Here is a 23094-nt window from a genome sequence, read left to right on the forward strand (position 1 = left end):
TGTTCCAGAGCTCATTTCAACCAAAGGTTTGCAGATGCCACTTTGGCCCACATCAGAGTTTGGCTACGTATTCACACCTCACCAAACAAACTGAACTTTCCAGGCAAACAGACTAGAGTTTGATTAAAGTGGACTAAACAGGGCTGGTGTGAATGGACCCCAAGACTAGGCTTACAATCTTAAAACCATCCTAAGGTCTGTTCTCCTCATAGCTACACGTTCCCGGGGGTTCTGTTTAGCTGTAACACCTTCCTTTCTACAGGTTGCACACTTGGCCCTTTGTCTGTGTTTTACCCTGCTAAATAATGAAGCTATACTCTGTCACATAAATTTTACTGCTGTAAAATAAAAATAAATAAATAAATAGGTAGTTCTGGGCAAAAAAATGGAACCATGTAAAAATGTAAATAGACTTCCTGGAAACCTGTGTGCTGTTTCCTCCTGTGTGGCTAATCGCCGGAGGGCGTGGCTCCTCTGGCTGGGTGCCTCACTGCTAGCTGCTGCCTGTGATCTCATCACCCCAACAAATGCTACAGGCTCTTGGCATTGTGTTCTCAGTGCTAGCCAACGGTACATTTCTACAGTGGTTTTAGATCGACTCGAATGAAACCCTGCGGTAAGCTGAGATCGCCTGTTAGTCAGTTTTAAGCTCCTCTCAGGAAGATTACCCATGTCGAGCTGTGTGCTCTGTACTGACTTGAAATACTGGTTTTCTGAGTCTTTTTGGTATAAATTTGCAAGCGAGATTTGTCAGACTGTCATGGATCTTAACAAACCGTGACCTGTGCATTCATAATATGCACATGATGATGAAAATACCTTCACTTGCTGTGAGCTTTCCGTTTCCTTCAGCAGACCCCTCCCGTTTGGCTGGCATGAACATGCTGATTTTCGCATTTCTAATATAAAAGCATTAAAAACCTCAACTCCTAGGAGTCTCCAATGCAGAGCAGCATAAATCATGTCATGCTAATGTACTGTAGATTTGATTATGCTAAATTTAATGTGCCACAGGCATTTAAACCTCACTTCTGCTCTCCGTGAGCACACTGAAGGCGCATCGCGAAATGAAGTTCATCAAAACAAAGAAAAAAACACAAGAATATTTGATAAAACTAAGGGGAAAATAAATATGCTTCTGAAAATCACAAAAGAGGAGTTCTTCAATGAAAAGTGCTGGATCATTATGTGTATTTTAACGAGGGGAGCTCTCTGGTTTCTGGAATCTTGTCAAAAAAATTCTCACGGACAAAAATTTGCAGCTGTGCAAGTCAGCCCGGTCTTTAATGATGTGGATTTAAATAGATTTGCATGCATGTAAATCAAAGTATTCGTACTTCAGGATTTTTTTTCAGTTTGTCTCTGTGAAGTCGGAGACTTCCATGCATTTCATTGAGATTTAATTTGACAGGATAATGGCAGCACATCAGATCCACATGTGTGTAATTTAATCTCAGTCTAATCGGAGTTGAAAGTCTCAGAGGTTTGAAGACCAAACAGTTTGGTGAGAAAATGATTTCCTTTTTTCTGTGACGCTTTAACTGTCTCACATATTTCTGCTCAATCTGTTAAAACTGGAATGAATCCACAAAAGCAGATCAGTTAAAAAATGCCCATCCAGTGGAACTGGCAGAGAGCATTAGTTGATTGTTGCACTCCAACCATCTTGCTTTTATGAAGATTAAATTTGCAGATGAAACAAAGTTGGACTTGGAGTTTTAGATTCCATTTTTTTATATTTTGGGCTTCATTGTATTCCTGAGTTAACTCCTTTCCACTGCCTTCCTCAGCCTCCTGCTCTCCTGTTCTTAATCTGTTTGTTAACTCAGCTGTGTGACGTTCCACTAATCAGCCTCTCCTTTCAGTCAATCACTGGTCAGATCCTCAGTTTGTGCTGACAGCCTGGTGTTTACTCCAAGTAAACACCTGTGATGGTTCTTTCTGTTTTTAAAGTTGCCTCAAAAGATGTAAGGGAGTAGAGTTAAGATGTGGTGAAGGCGTTCTGCTTAAATACAACAAAAAGCCTTCAGATCAACAGGCTGCATTTAGAGAAATGTTATGAACACAGCAATCCTATGGTGATGCATGGTAGTGGTAGCATTATACAGTGGGCTTAGGTTTTGTTTTTAGCACAGACAGTGTTAACGTGAACACACTATCTGGGTTCCTATTACAAATGTGCAAAAAACTTTGTGTAGTTTCTGATAATGTTGAAAAAACAACATTTTGCAATTACTGTGTTTCCATTAACTAAGAAACAATTAAAATCACATGACAATGTTTGTTCATGAGAAATCTTTAAAAGTCGTACCGCCCAGTCATCCTCCTACCGCTTCCTGTCGTCTTCTTCGTCTTTTCTGCCAGTGGTTGTTGATTATGTGACTCGTGTGACACAAAAAGAGCGTTGCTGTTGCATTTCTGCTAAATATACAACTTTTTATACGGTCAAAAAAAATCACCTCAACCAAGAATTAAAACATTTCATTGATATTGTGTCTCCATGAAGCAAATTTATTCTCATAATTCCAGTTTGTGCCGTTTTATGGGTAAAGGAAACACAGCCAGAGTACTCCTGTAAGACAACCTGTTAGATGTATTGTAAGACTGAAGGTTCGCCTTGCAGCAGGACAACAAACTACAGCCTGACCAATGGAACGGCTAACAATGCTAATGCATTAAAATGGCCTAGTCAATGTCCAGACTTGGCTCTAGTTGAAAATCTACAGTAAAACTTTAAATTAGCTGTTCAAGGATGAAAACAGTTTGTAAAGAATGGGTTTGATTCCAGTTGTATAAACTGCCACTACAGACACACCCCATAATAACTTGGTTAACCCTTTACTGTCACCCTTAAAATGCTTACATGTAAGTCAATGGGTCTGTGAGGACACCAGTGTCATAAGACAACACAAAGCATCAGCTTAAAGAGTTCAATGCAAAAGCAGAAAGCCTTCAGAGATGTAAAACATGGAAACCCAGTTGTACTTTTTCCTTCCATTTCACAATTATTCACCACTTTTTGTTGAGATTCTAAAATAAGGAGAAAATGTTTTTGATTATAATTTGATGAAAGAAAGCACTGAATAAGGCTTTTACCAAGACATACTGGGAAATCACACATACTTGGTAAAGGTTGGAAAAAAAAGAGTTCAATTTGGCTTGAAAGATGATTATTCTTCTTTAATATCCTGATTCCAATTTTGAAGGCTCCTTAGGATGTGTGTGCAAACAAGATTGTCTTTCACACCATCAGTAAAGCTGGAATAACTTTTAAAACCTGAAGACACACGTTACTCGATTAAACATAAAAAATCCACCCAAGCATTTCCATTCTTGTCCTCTTGAAAGAGCCTCAGAAGTGAAGTCGCCATGCTCCTGTTTGACAACCTGCAGGGGTTCATCAACTTTTGAAAATATGCTGCGAGTTTAAAAAAGTTACCAATGTTGTTATTTCAAAAGCAGACGGTCAGAAAAATATCAGGGAGAAGTTTAGAATAGATTTATGCCTTCGCACCTCAAACGGAGCACGATTTGGGTAATAACAATGATCTTGGGGGGGGGAAAAAAAACTTACTATAATAATACAAGAACAGAAAAGAAAAACCGTTTGTCCCTGTGGCAAGTAAACCTTGCAGTAAGTAGTACTTTGAAAGTTTTATAATACCAGCTCTCTCAGGCTGTGTCACATTCCTACTTTGAGTTGAACAGTGAACACAGCGTTGTGACAACACTTCTTTTTCTCACCACAGCAAAATTCACAAAGATGCTCCGTGATTACAGGTTCTGGCTGTATAGGTCAATGCTTTTCAAACCATGAGTGGCTTCCTGTGGATCAGCACTCTGCAAAGGAAGTAAAGCAATATAGCATTCATCCTCGCAAATGTGTATAAAGGGACCACGGCCTGCTGTGCTCAACAAAAGACCAAAGCTGAGTTTTTTATTTATTTTTATTTTATACCCATATCTGGATATCCTACATCAACGTTGGTTGTTATTCCCGTTAACAAAGCTCAAAATGCAGTGCTTTTCTTTTCCCTTTTTATAATGACTTAATTTACCTGAAATGTAAATATGTGAACTTCAAACGTTCCCAGAGATTTGAAATCGTTTGTGCTGACGTGCAGGAACCTGCAACAACTGAGGCAACGCAGTGAGAAGCCAATCACTTCTTCGCCACACAGGCAGTTAACGCGTTCAGAATAAATTCAGTAGACTCAGCTAAATGCTAAAAGTCAGAACAACGTGGCTGCTTTGATGTAAAAGCACTGATTTGTACTGATGTAGCAGGATTTCAACTCGTCCTGCAGAATCCAGACGCACCGTCACAGTGGGAGTCACACAAGGGCAATGAACAACCAAGAAGAACAGAATGAGTTTAGTTTGTTGTATGAAGCTATTTATTCCATTGCACATCAGTTTACCCTGCAACATTTTCAAATTTGATTTCACAGTATTCTTTCACTGTAAGGATACTGTAGCTGCCGTCGTTCATGGGAGTGAGAGCATCATTCAGTCATCGTCCATTTGGAAGATTTATCCGTGTCGAAGCTTTATCCACCTGACTGTTGATTCAGTATTTTAACATAATGTTTCTCCCCTACATATATGCTATTTATATATGATGAAGTGTACCAGTTCCTCGAACCGTAATGGAGCCCGACAACATGATGATGCCACCCACATGTTTCACAGTTTTTCCTCCAAATGTAGCAATGGTCACTGTGGCCAAACAAACAGTTTCACTTTAGCTTCATCCGCCACAGGACTTGTCTCCAAAAATTGTCCCCATGTGCAAACCGGAATTTGACGTTTTTGTGTCTTTTGGATTAATGGCTTCTTCTTTGATCAGCGGCTTGTTGGTATCGGGATCGTTTTATTGTGGATGATTCAGCAGCATCGTTACAAGGTTCTTAATCTGCACGATTTGGACCAAATGTCATAAGGTGTGGTTGGTGGTGAGGTTGAACGCAGGCTGAACTCAGGTTGTAGTGAAAAGATGGATTTAATGCTGACAATAATGCACAAAGACAGTCCAGGACAGGCAGCACGGGAGAGAACTAAAGCACACGGCTAGTACCGGTAGCCCTGTCGCGAAGACCGACACGGAGCTTAGTTGACCAGGACTTAACAGTACCACTGGAAAACTCGACAGAAACCGACGCACGTAAGTCAACATTAGACAAGGACCCGACAACAGGTGGGTTTAAATACACAGGGAGGGTAATCAGGTAAGTAGACACATCTGAGGAGCAATCAACAGGGAAGACAGACTCACAGGGGAAAACTAAAACAGAAAAACCTCAAAAATAACCACACAGAAAACACAGATCATAACACCAAATACATTAATTTCTTGGACACAGACCCTGTAACCTTATTATTATTTGTAATATGATGGTTGGACATTCCCATTATGTCTACACTTGCAAATAGTTATTTTTAACAGATGAATGCAGAACCTTCAAACATCTGGAAATTGTTCCCTCAGATGAACCAGACCCCTACAGCCCCACAATTATCCTCCTCATATTTTGGTTGATTTTTTTTTTTTTTTTTACTTATTGTGTCAAGCCAGACGGCTTACGCCAAACCTGTGTTCCAGGTGTGGCGTAAGCTAAATCTGCAGGTCTGCCTCCAGTTAACTGAAATATGTAAGTTAACCTTCAAAGATTTCTACATAATTAATGATGCACGTCTGTTTTTATTGTGCATTGTGCGTATGTAAACCTCTGGTTTTTACTAAAAGTTAATTGATTATCTGAAAAATGTAAGTGTAAGAAAAGCAAAAAGAAATCAGTATAATTACCCCACTCTGGAGAAAGAATGATGCAACATTTTTAGACTTTATGCGAACATAAACTTCAGACCCGAACTGCATTCCAGCAGAATCAGTCGTCTTCATTGTGCAGATTTCGAAAGATGGATGCAGAAATCTCAAAGAGAAATTGTTTTCTCTGTAGTTACCTTCAGAAAGCTCCAGGGTCAGCTGCTGCTGAGTAAACAAGTGTTGGAAATGATCAAGGAATCAAAGCGTCTTCCAGTTTGTGGAAACCATCAGAGGGGTTGGATCTGGAGTGTTGGGGGGGAGGGACTCCAAAAACTCTCTTGGAAGCCTGTAATTTTTAAAACGCTGATGAGGAGTTCCTGCTTCTACGGTTACAAATGGCCTGGGATATCAAAACGAACACCTCCATCCTAAAAAGCTATTTACTGTATGCTGATGTGAAAGAATCCCAAAAGTGAAATAAATGTATTCCCTATTTCTCACAATAACAACGCAGCAGCATTAATGAGCGAAGCCTCAGGTGCTTCCATTTTCCTGCTTCCAGGTGGAAATGACAGTGGGCCTCGCTGAACAGGAAATATGTTTTATTACTCTCCTGTAGTGTATATTTTTTATTGCTCAACACAATCTCTCAAAGTCTGTTTAAAGCAGGTAATCTTTTCCCAAGTGACACTGAATCACATTACAGTGCCTGTTGGAAGTACTCGCCCCCTTGGATGTTTTATACTTGTATTGGTTTTACAAATCAGTTTTGATCGACAAAATTTGGCTTTTTTGACAAGAAAAATGTACAAAAAACCCTTTAATGTCAAAATGAACATTGATTTCTACAAAAAAAATGACAAATAAATTATGAACATAAAATAAGTGACAGCATAAATACCCTCTAAGTAGTGACTTGAGAGTAGTGCATATTTATGCAGTCACTTATTTTGATACATATTTTTGTTTACTTGTCATTATTTTTGCAGAAATGAGTTTCCACTGTACACTGAGGAATTTGTTTTTGTACTTTTTTTTGTCAAAAACGTTAAACTTCGTTGGACATGATTGGCAATAAAAAGGGTAAGACCTCCCAGGGCGTGAATACTTTTTATGGATTCTTTATTTTATTTGCTGAAGAGACTAGAGCTTTTCTAATTAAAATATGTGTGTTTGCTCTTCTCATGAGAGCAAACATGAGTATTAACACACTCACTTTAACTGACAGTTTTGCATTGTTGGATTATTTTGTGCGGTTTTTAGTTTACAGTAATTGTGGCTTTTGCCTGTCAGCTGGATCAACAAACTCTCAAAGGATTCAGTTCACCAACCCAGACAGTGTCAGTTCGCATAAAGACACTATAAAAAGAAATCCAACTCCATCTGAGCGAGCACTTAGAGAAAACTCAGTTAAAATAATACGCCACTGGGAGAGCTGTCTTCTTTAAAGAGGCTCCTCATTTTTTAAGATCTGGCTGTCCCTTTATTAGTTATCATTTTGCATACCACTTACCAGATTTGGCTGCTAGCTGCATGCTTAAGTATCTATATATTCTATTAGTTGGATCCGTCATCCTGCCTATTCTGTATATTTGCATCAAAGCAAAAAACAAAAAATAAAACATGTTGTGATCCATCCATCCGTCTTGGCAGAACCAGGTCCAGGAGGGAAGCCAAGACATTCCTCTGCCCTGCATCCATTTCCAGCTCATTCTAAGAGGTTTCGGGGTGCTGTGGTGGCGGACGGGTTAAGTACAACCCAGTTATGGAGGTCTTAGTCCTCGACGAGGCTGTCGAAGGTTCGATTCCCAGCCTGGTGACTCTTGCCACATGTCTTCTCCCTTCTCTCATTACCCACCTTCCTGTCAATTCACTATCAAATAAAGGCCACTAGAGCCAATAAAACCTTAAAAAAGGAGTTATTTTGGCCAGAAGGGATAAATGTATGTTCAGGATTTGCCTCTGGGTCTCCTAGTAACAGGACATGAAAAGACAGAACAACATTTTGAATCAATGTTATTTTTTTCTCTAGTTCAAAAGCCTTTAGTTAATTCTCTGCACCACTTTTTTTCAAAATCACACAAAAACGACGAATATGTTGAGTTGCACTCAACATTTGAAGATCCATTTTGGCAGCAAATACCTTGCCCTAAAAATTTCTTAAAAGTGTTCATCTCCACTACCAGCTTTAAAATAATTCTAAGAGTTGCAAATGGCTAAGTGGCTAAACTTTGAACGACCCAGAGTAGTAGAAGAAACTCCAGCCCCTCCAGCGGTTGGTTTTCAGAGTCCAGGTTGTGTGTGGATTGGGTCCAACTACATGTTGTTAGTTTCAGACTCACACATCATCTCTGTCACCAACAATTTAGCTGGAATCCCACACAACTTTCTTGTAATCTAAGGATTTAACAGACCCAGGCACCTACACATGTAACCTTGTGCAGTTACTGACACAAGGTGTCAGTAACTGCATTTCCATTACAAATGTGCACAAAGCTTTGTCGCTATTCTGCTAATGTAAAAAACCCCCCACAAATGTGCAACTGAACTGTGCGAAGCTAAGAGACATCTGGTAGAGCCAGCAGCACGTTGTCCACATAAACCAGAAACAAACCATCATCCTCCTATTACTTCCTGTAAATTTGTTTGTTGTTTTCACCAGTAGTAACATCCAGCTGTTGATCACGTGACTCATGTGATGCGGAAAAAGTGTTTCCATTGCAGCTGAAAAACAACCTCATTCTAGCACAAAAACCTTTCATCAAAGAACTTATTTTTGAGATTGGTGTGTTTCCAATAAACACATTTGTTTTTGGAATTTCAATTTGCGCAATTCTATTGTTAATGGAAAAGAAACCAATGGCTCCCAGTGCTTACTACAGCCCCTGTCACCAAAAACCTCCCCCCTGTAGTATGAATAAATGCAACACAATGCTTTCTCCGATGCATCCAAAACACAGATAGACAGTTGGGATCAGTTTCCTAAAGTTTAGAGATTAATCCAGGCACAAAGTTATCCATGTATGAAATTAAATTGCTCACCTTAAGATCCTACATACTGCGGTATATTCTCGTCATATGTCTTGGTTAAGCTGGTTTTGGACATTTTCCAACAAGGATGTACTGCTAACTGTAGCTGCCTCCAAAAACATCCATTACCGACTGACCTTCTCTAAACATTGGAAGAAAGTGACGGCTTGTAAATCTCTGATCCATCAGATCTACGTCTTTAAATTTGCTTGACATGTCATTTTAAGTGTTGACTCGATAAATTTGTTTACGGCAGCTAACCTAATCATGATTTCCATCAATATCAAAGAGTTTTCTATCCAACTGTCTATTCAACAAGCAAGTTGCGAGGCCTTGTGAGAATACCAGCCCTGCAAGAGCTAAAGAAGGCTGTTGAGTTTCAGCAAAACAACCACTGAATTCTGATCGCTTTCAAAAGAAACCCTGAATGCAGGTTGTTTCTTTTTCCTCCCTTCCTCTTTCCTTTGCAGAGCGGCGCGTAGGCAGCTCTGCTCCTGCTCTACCTAAGAAGAGGTTACTGTATATAATTGCCTGACTACAGGCGAGTGCTCTTGATGTCTTCTTGGAATGCACATGGCAGTGTGTTTGCTGTCTTTTCTAGCACATTCACCCGCGACAGTTATATCCAAGATGCTCGCAGAGGTTCTGACACTGTTTGTGCTATCATACAAATCAGTGACCCAATTACAATCTAAAGTCATTGGAGTTTTCTAGAAACAGACTGATGTATGAGAAGATTAAATACTTGGTGATGATGGCTAACCTTCTCTAAGGCGTCTCTGTAAGGTGCAAATATGGTTGGTTGTTTAAAGTAGGGCAGTTTCTTTCACTTTTTAATGCTACGACTGTCTGTTTTATCAAGTTTATCGAGAACCAGGAAACAAAGAACCTTGAAGGTGTAAAATTTGTGGCTTTTTTTTAAACTGAAGATGTAATTGTAGATCTTTTCTCTAAGGCAAATGGAGCTTTATGAGTCACTGTCTGAAACAGGAAGGTACCATTAATTGTGGATAATAATGTAGTTTCTGCGACTGCGCCTTCTTAAAGCTTGTTGCTGTCTCTTTATCAAGAATAGTCATTGGCAATCTAGAACATTTCACAATCTCATACATGGATTTTGCATCACTCACTATGTTTTAACTGTACTAATTAATGTTACAGCTTACGTTCATACTTGTCTTCAGTTCCCTCTCTGCTGTGTCATTTGCAATGATGAATTAAATACTTTTCTGAGAACTAAAGCCAAGAGGCACCGCGTGCTGTGTGACTCTTAACCACCTGATATGATTTTGTCCTGATGTAGAAGCTGGGACTTGAGACCAAAAGATTCAAGATCGATAATCACAAGAGTATCTGCTGGAAATCCTGCCAACATGAACACAAGCTGGTTCGGTAGTAAACTCAGAGCTCAAAGAAGTGCACATTTTTCATCTCAGGAGGTGGTTTATCACTTTTGGGAACTGGAAGCAGACAAGCCAAACCACAGAGAGCTTTTCATTCCCTTCATTTGTCTCCTAGCTTCTCCTCTCAGACTCTCAGGATAAGTCATCATGTAAATATTCACTAAACTGACATTTGCATGACACACTTTACTGTGTTATCCTTTGACCATTTTTGTTCAGCAACTTCTGGCTGCTTTGTACTTGCAACCTTTCTTTCTCCCTGATATCTTTATATTAATAAATATGGTTATCATAAGCTACAAGCCTGAACACAACTAAAGGTTTGTCAAATATTACCATATAAGCTCTAAAATAACAAGAAAAAAGGATGAGACAATACAATAATGCTATAATTTACAAAAAGCCAACTTGCAAACATCAAAGTACACTGAAGGTACTTTTTTTCCATCTCTCTTGACCCAGATTTTTTTTTATTTTTTTTTATTTTTCGCATTTGCCCACTTTGATATAGCTCAAGGACAAAAGAGCCATCCTGGAAAAAAATTGCAGTTTTGTAGAAAACATTCAAGCGCACCATTCTCATTGCTCTTTTATCTGTTTGCTTGTGTCATAAGCCAAAAACGGAAGATGATTTGGGGGGGAGAAATGGAAGATATTAGATTTGTCATGTACATTTTCATCAGATGATTATGGCATATTAAAAAGAGAGGTAGGGACCAAGTCTGCTTTTGCACCTGCTTTCTTACAAAGTTTTTAATCAGAGAAAAGGGGAGCTGGTTCAGATAAGAAGCACCAGGAACATGAAAGAAACGGGAACCCGGAGCAATCCACTGCAAAACTCGATTAGCAAAACACATTAGGTCACGCACGGCTACCATTATTTAACTTTTAGATGAAAGGATCTGGGTACTTTACGCAGATCCAGCAACTTTATGTTTTTCGCTCCGCTTTCTCGATTACGGCCAGACATTCAGATTTTACCTCTCCGATGTGACTCTGAAAATAAGAGCTGACATAGGTGAGAACGAAAAAATGAGAAAATTAGAAAAACACTGAGGCATGCACTTTCATCATGGAGACGCTGCTTTTATCTCAGGTAAGAGGATGTTTATGCTAGCTGTGCCTAAAACCACTTTTTTTTTTATCCTATTAGCACAGATGGAAATTTTCCAAAGCGAGATGTTGAGAGAGGGCTCCGACAGAAAGACGACAAAACGGCGCACATCAAAAGGAGGGAAATGACAACTTATTTTGAAGAATCATCCAGGTAACAGCTTGCCGCTGCAAGGAGGCATCTGAGGGAAGCCGGTTTGCATGCAGAACACACACGGTGAGACTTTTTACGGTCAGAACCACTCGAGTTCGCTCGCTCTGTCTAAGCAGAAAGACTTCTCCACTGTAGCTTGTAGGGATTGTCTTTCGGAGGAGAATTTATCTTTGTTGACAGGTGACAACAGACTCTACAAAAATCTTTTGATTCATGTAATATTTTGATTGATTTCCAGTCCTGCCTCGAAAATAAATGGACTAGAGGTGGGCCAGCGTTGCAGGTGACAGTCTATTGCATCAGACGGACTGCCTGGCGATGGGTTCTCTCTCTTCATGGTTTGTATGCATCGTTGCGATGATAAGTTTTGGTCCTGCCCTTTGTTGTTCCGCCCTCTGGACCATCTTTCAAGCAAGTAACAGTACAGCCCAGACCTTAATCTTTCCCGCACATTTGTCTTTCTTTCTTAAAAGAGAACCACGTTTTCTGTTTGATGCGCCACATGGTCTGCAGGATGTGGCAAATGAGAGAGGAGCTGAGCATCACAGATGAAGCCTCACTATTGTTCAGTTTTCCAAATTAATTACTCAAGTTCTCTGACAAGCTTTGCGGAAAAAAAAATAAAAAAAGAGACGTGAGTGAAATATCACTGTACCATTGTGGACTTCTTGGTTTGGCAAGTACAAAGGGATAAAACTGTTTCAAATAACCTTTATTTTTCACTGTCAAAACTAAGACAAGTCCTTTGAAGTGTAAAATTTCCCTTAGAGTGTAAACAACTCTCTCCCATCCATGACGTTTACCTCTCCTCTTTGTGCTGGCAATTTTCTACATGAATAAAGAAGCGGCTCCTTTCCCCCACTGGCTAGACCCCGACTGGAGTGCAATCTGTTATAATATCAACTCAAGCCCCCATTGGCAAGCATCATTAGTCTCCTCTCTTTCTTGCATATTCAGTGTTGGCACAAATTGTGTGGGAATACTCGGCACTCCCATTCATCGGGAATTTGAAGACACAGTTCCTTGCAAAGACATTGTTTTTTTTGGGTTTTTTTACATTTTGCCACAATACAACCACCCACTTCAATGATTTTTATTGGGATTTGTCTGACAAACCTACACAAAGTTAGTTTTTAAACTTGTCTTTTCTCCTTATCTTTCGACCTTAGTGGGACTTGGTTTTTAAATTGCATGTAATTGTACTCTAAGGAGTTGTCTTTTTGTGTGTGTGTGTTCAGCGCTTTGTGTCAGCTGCAGCTCTGTTAAAGTGCTTTTACAAATAAAGATGGAATGGAAAAAGGACGCACAGCAGTGGCTATACACATAAAAATCTAAAAGCCAGTTTTCTGAAGGAGCTTCTATGCAGACTGAGATATTTTCTATTTTTTTTCTCCTTATATATCACACAAGGTCAATGAGATTTGATGAAAACACATGCATGTGCTTTCACCAAGTATATTAAACTGCAATGGTAGTCGGAATATTGAGGTGTGTAATATTCATGTATGGCACATTGATTCAGCCCATACTTTGATCTATTCGCAGAAGCCTGTGGTCGTGAAAGCAGGTAGATCTTAAAAGGAAGGATTGAACCTTGGGCTTCCCCTCATCTGACCTCAGTCTGTTCTTTAGGTAAGACTTGAACCAGTCAAGTTCTGATCCAGAGAGTCCAACAGAAATATCCAGTTGTTTCAGTAAAATGTCGTGGTCAACAGTGCCAAACGCTGCGCTGAGGTCCAACAGAACCAGCTCTGTGGCTCTTCCACAGTCTGCATTTATGTGGACACCACTGACCGCTCTGACGAGGGCGGTCTCAGCGCTGCGGTGAGCGTGGAAACCGGACTGAGGGACATCAAAGTGGTTGGTATGTTTACAGGAAATACTCGATGTGGAGGTTTCCACACTTACCGGATGATTTCATCGTTTCACAAAGTACATTTTATTTCTGAACTCTGTGTTTCTTTCTTAGTGTTGTAAGTCAAGCTCTTTTTTCTTTTCCTTCAGTCTAGCAGGATGCAGCATATTAAACCTCAGCTCCTCGTCCTCTCCATCCTAATGCCGCTGCTGGCTTCACACTTCGCTCTGCACTGTAGGTACGAAGGCTGGCTTAAAATTTTCTCACACATCCCTGTCATAAAAGATTGAGCATGTGGGAGTCATTGAAATGTATTCATGCTCACAATGTAGAGGAAGCACGGGGCCACAGTAATGGTTGTCAGGGGCTGGTATGCCTCAGTGAACTGAAGACGACATTTTCTGTCTCACTGGCTGCAGGGATGTTGGAGTTATATAACCCTACAGGAGGCCACAGATGAGAGCGTCACGTGTGACTCCTAATAAAATGCAACATTTAGTTTGTGTGTGCCGTGCAGAGCGTCACGTAGTCCAAGTGGTTTTCAGAAACAAATTGTCTTTCTGTTGCTCTGGATGATTGAATCTTGTAAAAATAATGTCTTTTTGTTTGGTTTTGCTTCATTGGTCTTAGTGCCTTCTTATTTGTAAAGCTATATGGTGAGATATTTAAAACCTCAGAGAATGTTTTGTCATCTGATTATTTCACCAAACTTTCACACAGGTGTTCACATTCAGTTCAACAGGCGTCACCTTAAATGGTAAATAAAACTTCTGTCACTCAGTTTCTGCAGCTCCTTTTATTTATGCATAATTTTGCTCCCAATATCTGCTTTACGTGTTATTTTGCATTGGTTTATATCATAAAATCTCAAGAAAATTTAATGAAGTGTATTGTTGATTATATGTGAAAAGGTGAAGGGATATGAATAGTTTTGCAAAGCACATAAATTTCAATAACGGGCCTGTAAGGTGCTTAGTCACAGAGCAGCATTTTAGCTTGAAGAATCAGGATCTTTCCAGTATAATGAGGCGAAGAGCGACCAATGAATATATAAACCTTTCTTCTAATCTGCACTAAATTGAGCATATTTTTGAAAAACCTCCAGCAAAAGGATGAAAAGAAGTAATCAAACCACTGTTGGAATATTACATTAGGTGTTTTTTTTAAATATGGGATTCGTTTTCTCACCCTTCCAGCTTCTGTTTCTTAATAGTGACAAACCGTTTAGATTTGGTCCGGAGTTGAGTAGATATACTTCACTGAATCAAAGTAACAAGCTCTCGTTTAAAAGTGCTTGTTATTGCTATTGACAGGCTCAGATGGTTATTTGGCTGAATATAACGACAGAACTGAGACATCCAGTGCAGCCATTTTTCATCCGACATTATCTTCTCCCAGCACACTTCCACCAAGCTGACTTTTACAGATATATTTACACATGTGAAGCAGCAAATGGCTTTCAACTCAGCATGTGTTCAAATTAGATATGAAAATGTCCTTATAAGCCTCATAAAACATTAATTTTCTGCACATTTCTAGATATGCAAGAATAAAGTGACAAGATATGTTTCATGCTATGTTGGTATTGCATGGTTTCTCCTTTTCTTTTTCTTTTTTAGGTAAAGCTCCGTCTTTATAGCACCATCATAGTATTGCATATCTGCCATGCATTTCGGTGCCATCTGAAGATATGTGTCTCTATGTAAGTAGCATTTCAGCACTGAATTTCTACAAATCTGGCCATGCAGCATACATGAAGCGATATCCAGCTAAGACGGACTGCCTCTGAGTTTATGGACATGCTGAACATTTCTGCTGCAGAAGCACAGCTCAGAGTTTCCATGTGTTCCACATTTGGGCTTCACCACTATCAAACGTACATCAGTACTACACATGTTTTGTAGCAATGACCGGATTAAACCTTAGCCTAAGCTAATGCTGTTGGAAATGCCTACCCAGCACTAAAGAGCAGTCAGTCCCCTCAGCATGTCGATAGAGAGAGAATACAGCAGCAGACATTGGCCTGTTTTCTAGTAATTCAGCTAATAATTATTAAACCACTTGGGGGCACACTAATAGACTGTGCATAGGTTGGTGAACTTTCATCCCAAGAAGTTAGGCAACCATCAATTTGGGGAAAAGCTGAGCATCTTCTGCATTGTAACTTATTTTAATGTTTGTTATAATGTGAGGTAAGCATGTGAATAAATTAATATTTATTTAATAAATGTTTCAGGCTGTAAAATGTATCCATTTATAGAACAGCCACTTAGCATATGGTAAGTCGCCAGGCTAGCTATTATTAGCTAACTAGCATTAGCACAACAATGTAGAACTCTGGATTTCATTACTTTCAAACACAGTGGAAATTTGTACACTGAAAGAGACTGCATAGTACTTTGTGTATGTAAAATATTTTATGATACAATTGCCAGAAGAACTTTGTTTGCTGCAGTAACCAGTAAAATATTAAGGATATATGCAGGATAGCCATATTGCATGTTGTAAACCTCTAATTTTATAGCTTCAAAGTAATTTTTGTAACTTTTTCCAGCTCCAAATTTGGACATTTTGTCAGTATAATATACAGTTTAATTGCAACATTCAAACACAAAATGTAAGTTTTATTATTAAAATCCTAGATTTGTTGCACTGCTATCTTAAAATCTAAAAATGATGCTACACAAAGCACACTTTCTTTAAAAAAAAAAAAGTCTCTGCTTCTCTTTCGCTTTTCAACTAAGCCATCGTCTCTGAGATACGTGCAGTTACAGTTTAAATGATCTGACTTCCAGGCAGGAAACAGGCTTAATCAGACAAGACACAGCTGTGACTGTCAGTGTTAATAAGAGCAAGAATATTATGTGAAAAAAAAAAAGAAATATGATTTTATTCTCGCTTCTTTTTAAGGAGAGCTTGTTCAGGTTTGATTGGGAAATATGAAACCCGGAAAAAAAGGGGTGCATGATGTAAAAGTGAGGTAAACCCACTGCAAACACCTGAAATTAACAGATTCGAGTTTGTTCATGGATGTGTGACTGCAGGAATCCTTCCCTGTTTTGTCTTAGCAGAAAACTTTCAGGCCTCTTCATATGGCGTAGTTTCTCTCAGATCTGTTTTCTTTTTTAAATTGAACTCTAAAATAACTTTTGAACTACCAGTTATTTTAAGGGTGAGCTGTGATAAGATGTGATATGATGCAATTTTTCATGAGTAAGGATTCCATGGCTGGCATGGAAAGGCTTCAGAAGCTGAGTCCAAATGAGATCAAAGAACTTGCTTTGACTCTGAACTTGTATCTTTTTGCATTTCAGCTCAAAATGTAGAGCAGATCTTGAGTCTTAAGAGTCAAGTTAAATATTTTTGCTGTGATTTACTCGTGCGTGTTGCTAACATTTACTTCAATAAACCAAACACACAAAAAACAATGTTTTAAAAAGTAATTAATTAAAAGAGAAGGTAATTGTTAAAACAACAAAGCATATGGAGCATGTTTATCATCTTTAACAAAACCTAATTAAAAAAGGCAATTTAAAAACATTAATATCACGCAGCTGTGCTTAAAAATAGAAATTATGAGATCATAAACGCATTGAAAGGTGATTCCAGACAGTTCTGTCTCACTGAGACAATAAAGAAGAGTAGAATCAGTTCTCTTTGTGCTTCAGTGATTAAATGTGTTTGTCTGCTGTGAAGAATGAATGAATCATAAGTGACTCACTTAGATGTTATATTTAGCGCTTCCCCATGTCGATTTGATGGTTATCAACTTCGAAGCCTAACAGTTTGATATTTGTATGTCTCTAAAAGGAAACCAGCTTTTTTTTTTGCCATTTATTTCATGTTTCTGCTGTTTACTCAGACTTCACAAGCTGCGTTTAGTTTTCTACGAGACAAATTCAAGAAAAAATAAAATAAAAAAAATAAAAAAATCGACTCCACCAGTCTAAGTGGTTCGAAAGCACAATATTGCACAAAGCCAGAAGTACAACATGATCCAAATCAATGCAATCGCTGCTGGTGCTCGGGTCGCACTCGTCCCACTCAGTTTGCCAGGGTTCAAAATGTACTACAGAAATCAAATGAAAAGCTAAGCATGTTGTGGGGATCTATGAAGAGTAAACAGCTGAATCCAAAACCAGACTTGACAGAAGAGCTTGAAGTGAGGCGACTGCCAGATGAGAGGGTCACGATACGATATCCATTAACACTCCTGCTAACGGCTGGACAGACTCTTGACATGAAATACAAACAAAAAGCTACAGAGCAGCTTCGTTTTTAGGCAGAGAGAACCACTTCTTCTCAGAGAAAGAAAATATTTTTTTATGTTTTCAATGCATTCTTGTACTTTTATATGCCTTGCAAGAGAGTTTGCATCCTTCGGATGATTTTGTCACATGGCCCACAAACGTCAGTGTATTTTATTTGGGTTTTATAGATTAGAAAGTAGTCCATATTTGAGTAGTTGAGGGTTTTAAAGTTACTTTACAAATAAAGACAAGAAAAAAAAAACTTCTTCCTGCAGGAACATTTTTTAAGAGTGTTACACGAAACAGTGTTTTTGGGGACTTGAAACTCTTTTATTCTTGGAAGCTGGAAGTGGGTTCCAAAGTGAAAATGTTGCCCTTGCAAATTAATGTGAAAACATTGGCATGATAATCCAGGCGTGTCCAAAGTCAGCAGACCTCTGCAGAACGTCGACATGCTGAGGAGACGGTAACTTCCTCCTCTGCATGTCGATGTTCTGCAGAGGCCTGCTAACGAGCCATCATTTGATTCAGGTGTGTTGACCCAGCGGGCCGGCGAGGCCTGACTCTGGACACCCCGGTGTTAGACCGACCTCTAACCTCACCTGACCTGTGACCCCAAATGGACCATTACTAAACAACAACAGGTTACATGTTCAACTTCATTAATCAACCATTCTTGTTGTTTGTCGCTAACACTGTGCTCATGTCCCATACTCCAGGTTTAACTCCACTTACAGGTCTGCAGGAGTAGAAATACTGCTCTGGGATTTTCTCTGTTTGCTTCTGGATGAAAACATTTCATTAAATGCTCCCGTGTGGATGGGAGTGTTTGTGAAACTGACTTCTTAGCTGCTTCATCAACTAATGCTCTTTGTGTTCCTGTCACTTTAGGTCAGGGGTGTCAAACACATTTTCGTTTTGGCCCAAATCAAGATCATGAAAGCTCTTAGATTGCTGGTTGTGCCAGAATGAATTGATCAAACCAATTCACAAACTGGTAAAATATCAGTGAATTCATAAAAATACATGGTATTATTGAACATATTTTCAGTCCCTCCAGGATTTCGTGATTCTTTTTGTGATTTTTTTTTTTTTTTTGCAATAAAACTCAAAATGTTTGTGGTGCTAAATCAGAAATATTTTTGATCTTTGCTCTTATTTATGATAGTAAATGTGTCTTTTTATCACTGGCTGTTTAGATCATGGACTACAATGAAGCTGTTGGAACAAGTAAAGTTTTTGATAACCACTAATAAACTCCCAATTATGCATTAGCACAAAAACAGTGAGGGGTTTGTTGATTTTGCATGAATTTCCACAATAATTCTCAAGAAACTGGCGGGACTGACTGATATAATCTGGCAGTATACAGATAAAAACTGCAATGACTTTGTGCTGTCCTCTTTCAACTTTTGGATGATGTGTTTATGTACAAAACCTTTTTGTGGTATTTTACAACCTAACTCTACTTTAACTGACTTTCTGCTGGGTTCCTTGATCTTGCTGTGATCTTTGGTAACTAATGTTCCCTTTAGTTGCATTTCTAGCTGGAGGAATTAGTGCATAGAAAAATGAGCAACTAGCTGATTTCTAAAGGCATCTGAATGTGCTGAGTCTTATTTAGGATTAAGCACCACTTGGTTTTGTTCTATAACACAAAAATATGCCAGAGTGTGAAAAACTTCAAAGAGGTATTAATATATTTTGCAAGACACTGTAAAATTTTCAGCGTGTCCTAACAGACCTCTCTTTGCTCTTGCAAACATTTTACAGCTTTCCTTATCTGTACATTAACCGACGGCAACAATTAAAACGTAATCAAATTAAACAGAAATTGCAATAGATACAAGCTAATTGAACGAATGAAGGATGACACTTGAATTCATTACTGTAATTTGCGTGATTTTGTATCTGACATTTCATTCACTGACAATTAAAGTGACAATTAAATTACCCCTCTAATCGTCTCTGTGCAGAGCGAATGTATAACATGGAAATTAGGGGGAAAGTAAAGTTAAGGCAATTTTCCAATGGAGCTTAAATCACCGTGGGTTTCAGGGCCCGGAGCTTCCTGTTAAACCAACTTGTGTGCCAAACTTTCCCCCTGATGACTCCACTAAAGTGTCTGAAAAGAAGAGCTATTGATTTGTGTTTGCCATCCAAACAAATTTAAATCTTTTATTAGCTCGGCGACACAGAGCCAAATGTAAATTAGACTTCTGAACTTCGATCGTGTCAAGATGCTGCCGAAAATGTTCCAGCGGTGGCTTCTAGTGGAAACACGATTGACGTCTACGATGAAAAAAGTCTGATTACCGAAACAGGAAGCAGCGCAAAAGGGTGATGCAGCCTGACACACTAATGCAAATCTAATGTCTCTAAAAGCTAAACTGCTGTTTATCTCCACTGTTTTTTGAGCATATTTGCAGGAAATACATTAGATGCACTGCAGAGTTTCAGCATTACCTCACATAAATATGGCTTTTAGCGGTTATCTGTTCATGAATTGCTGCCAGAAGCTCTCCCTTCTTGCCTTGTTTGCTGAGTTAATATGTTTTCAGTGACTGGCTGTCCAAGCCTGTTGACTCGTGTATCTAAAACGGCAGGAATACGGCACAAACAAACCACAGCACCAAAGCTGTGAAAACACAAAAGTGGAGACAAAAAAAATACCTCCAGGCTGTGATGTCAAAACGACAACATACTTTTCCACCTACTTGTATTCCAAAAAAAATGCACGAGTGAAATTCAAGCCCTCGTGGCATGTGGCGTGTATTTAAAAAATACATTTCCGTCTCAGCGTTTCAACACCCCCAGATTTAACTTCAGGTTGGAGGAGACTGCCAGCCCGGCATGGAGACAACTTCTGTCCACAAACTGACAAGACGCAACTCGCGAATAAATGTTACCCGACAAACTATTAAAGCGCTTTACAAGCGTGTGTCGCTTTGACACGAAAAACAACCGGGCCCCGTTACTCGGCCCATTTAATCAAATCGCAAACCCTGTGAGGTTTAATAAATGTTCCTGCCAACTTTCATAAATGGAAGATCAATTGTAATTGATTTTATGGCCTGATACATTCATTAAAGTGACATCCATTTATTCACGTTCTTACCTGTTTTGCCATCAGCGCCTGTTTGCACAGAAAAAGCTGACAAGCTCATACTTTATTCAAACTGTGACTTTCGGATTTTTGTCATGCAGAAATAATTGCTACACCACCAACACGGATTTAACACATCCAAAGTAACTCTTAATTTCTCTCACTGGTCAGCTGATGAGACATCTCTATGATTTTAACTACATGATATGAGCTGGTAGTTAATTTGTAACAGCCTGATGAGAAATGCCATTTCCCCCTTAAAAGATGAATAAATTAGTTTTGGGATAGCAGCTCCTGTAGCATGAAACGGCACACTGAGAGCCGCCCCTCTTCAGAGCTGAGCACAAGACAATTAGAAATTAGCTCCGCTCGCCAACTGTGCTGGAAAAGATTCTCGAATGAGCCATGAGGGGGACTTCTTGTGAGGTTGTAAATGTTGCTTTTTTAATAAGATTCAACTATCTGCATGCATAAAAACACCTACAGTGCCTGGCAAAAGCATTCCCCCTGTTTGACAACCACAAACTTCAAAGTGTTTACTGGGAATTTCACTCTGTATCTGCATTACTTCTGTCATCTGTTGCACAGCAGTGATGCTGCAAAGTTGGTTCATGGAGGAGTTTACCAGTTTTGCCTAAGGATGATTATTTTTCTTTCCCAGTTGGAAAAGTGGAATCAGCTTGGATCTTCTGATTTGATTGCGATCAATCAACCTGTGGCTATTTACTGAAGTCATCAAGAAAACATGAAAGGTTACATTTGGAAAGGTTAAAATCAATCTAGATGATGTGATCAAGTTGTGGCACAACGTGGGCCGCTTTCTCTGAGAGCTTTGTTGTTTATGTATTCCAGAATAACCCCAGAAGCAAGCACACTGTACTGTTTGCCAGTTGTGGAACTGATAAATCAAGCTAATGAATAAAACAAGCTTGCGGCAGCATGGAAGTGAGCCCCTGTGACATATTTCAAAAGTTAATGGAGCCTCACAATGACCACAGGCCGCCATCATTGCCTGGTCAGAAAGAAACCCTGGGCACTGAGCATCAGCTGTTGCACACAGGGTAAACTTAATTCAACCTTTTCCCTGGAAAAAGGAGAAACTAAAGTTAAATACACTAAGAAAGTGTTCATTTTAATGATCTTCTATAGACAATCTATAAAATTTTATTGGCATGTAGGCACAAGCTCCTTACCAATATTGTTGACATTGTGTGTATTGATTGTATTTTAAGTGTGTAAATTGGCTTCCTCCTTGTTTACCCATATGTTTAATCAATTAAATTTACCTGTTCAAATGTTAACTCTTTAATTCATTACACTTTGTAAAATGACCTCCAGCTAGTTCAGTAAAAAAGCAGCAGATACATTTGATTTTGGCTGAACTGTGTTCTTGGTTATCTCAATGCTGTTTGGGAACAAAACCGGATTGTTAAAAAACAGATTTTGTCCTGAACCTTAACTAGTAGGAACCGACTTTGATAGCTAACTAAATCACCTCCTTCCAAATTCAGAGGAGGTGAAATTCAAACAAAAATTCAGAATTTGATACTCTATAAATACTCTTACAGAGTCTCTATAAGAGGTAGATGCTCTCCTGTCCACCTTGACAGGTAGCTAGTTGTTTTCAAGCTAGCAAGTTACAGAGGTAGCTAGCTTGATAGCATGAAAGCTACTTCAACATAAGCTATTTATTGAGGTAAATATCTTATAGATAGATAGATGACTAAAAACCAAGAAAAACTGCCAAATGGATTTATAGACTTATTTAAAAGTTTAGTAGTTATGCCTCCATCTTTATTTTTCCAAACATAAGTTTCAACTATTTTACAAATTGCAATATTTGGTTTCAATTTGACGGGTTCTTTCCCCATGCAGAGAAGCCTGACTGACTTGAATGATTAATTTTCGATTTTGGAAACCTAATTTCAATCAGGTCTACTGGACAAATATTGACTTCCATCAAAGATAAAATCAAACAAATAGGAAGACAAATGAAGAAAATAAATCAGGGAGGCACAAAAATAGAAAACACTGTCATTTAGGTTTTTTTTTTATTAAATCTTGATTGTTCTTCTTAACATCCAGGCAAAATCTCCATCTACTTCCAGCTTTTTCTTTTATGACATAGTCTCATAACATGATTTTCTGAGGCATGGCCAGATAAGGCAAATTTAAAACGAGCACGGACTCCTCTGCTCCAGATGAAAAAAAACTGAGCTTTTCAAGATCAAATCAGGACGCATAGCAAAAGCCGAGGCTTCGCTCGTTTTCAGTTTCTTGACAGCGTAGCTTTCCCTGCTCTCTCCATGACAACTTGTGTTTTCTCTCTCTCTCCAGATCCACAAACGACACCTCAGCAAACACTGTGAAACAGATGCTTTCTCCTCACTGAGGTTCTCTGACCTCTAAAAGGAGA

This window comes from Poecilia mexicana, unplaced genomic scaffold (genome assembly GCF_051168715.1).
Source record: "Poecilia mexicana isolate PSO_F unplaced genomic scaffold, ASM5116871v1 scaffold_13, whole genome shotgun sequence".
In the NCBI taxonomy this organism is placed as follows: Eukaryota; Metazoa; Chordata; class Actinopteri; order Cyprinodontiformes; family Poeciliidae; genus Poecilia; species Poecilia mexicana.